The sequence below is a fragment of the Suricata suricatta genome, chromosome 10, assembly GCF_006229205.1.
Source record: "Suricata suricatta isolate VVHF042 chromosome 10, meerkat_22Aug2017_6uvM2_HiC, whole genome shotgun sequence".
Classification (NCBI taxonomy): Eukaryota; Metazoa; Chordata; class Mammalia; order Carnivora; family Herpestidae; genus Suricata; species Suricata suricatta.
The window spans coordinates 5,822,606-5,823,705 of NC_043709.1; positions in this window are offsets into that span (position 1 = coordinate 5,822,606).

Here is a 1,100-nt window from a genome sequence, read left to right on the forward strand (position 1 = left end):
TTGGGTCTCTATTTTTTCTTCTAGAAATTCCTTGTACACATAGGAGCATTACATAAATCTGTTTGCTTCTCTCCAGATAACGCGTCTCCCGACCGCTAGGTCTCAGGCCCCTGCAGCACCAGAGAGCACCCCAGGCAGGCAGCAAGGACCCCACTGTGCGGGGGAACAGAAGGGGAGCAGGGGAGGGGCGGCCGCTCCCCGGTTCTGTCCGAAGCAGAATCGACATCAGTGGAACATTGGAGAGTCCAGTGTCAAGGGGACCTTCAAATGAGGAAGGCAGTGATGAATTACTCCGTGAGCAGGGCAGGAGCCCCACAGCGAGAGTCCTCTCCAGCCCGACCGTGGATCTAATATTTCCCCGGCACAGCCACTCAGTGTGCGTCTGGAGGTGGCGTGGTCACGGCAGGCTACCCCAGCCCACTCTTACTGCAGTGCGGGCCAATCCCTCTGCGCTACCCTGGGGCTGGGCACACCAGGGGCTCTGTGTGCGCTGGGCGCTGAGTGGCCTGCCCCGGAAGGAGGGCACCACCTTGGGATTCTGGGAAACTGAGGAAAACTACCTGAGCCTTTGTGGCCCCACATTCCTGTCCCCTGGGCAGGGGATGCCAGCCCGGGTCAGCAGCCGCCCACGGCTCACCCATGAACGCAGGGGACCGCCACCAGAGACAGCACTGGGCAGGGCAGGGGCAACGAGCGTTCCTACGGTCACAGAGCTAGAAGCAAAGGTTTTTCCACTAGGCTGGATAAAAGGGTGACGCGTAGCTTCAAAGGAGCGTGGATTTCATTTTTTAAATTATTTTTTGTTTATTTATTTATTTATTTATTTATTTTTGAGAGTGAGAGAGCAAGAGAGAGTGAGAGAGAGAGAGAGAGAGCTCGTCAGGGGCAGAGAAAGAGGGGGGAGACTCCCAAGCAGGCTCTGCACTGTCAGTGCAGGGCCAGAGGCAGGGCTGGAACTCGAGTTGTGAGATCATGACCTGAGCCGAATCCAAGAGTCAGACGCTCAACCGACTGAGCCCCCCAGGCGCCCCTCCCGGGGTCTTTGAAGCAGACACACAGGTGGCTCAGTGGGTTGAACATCTGACTCTTGATTTTGGCTC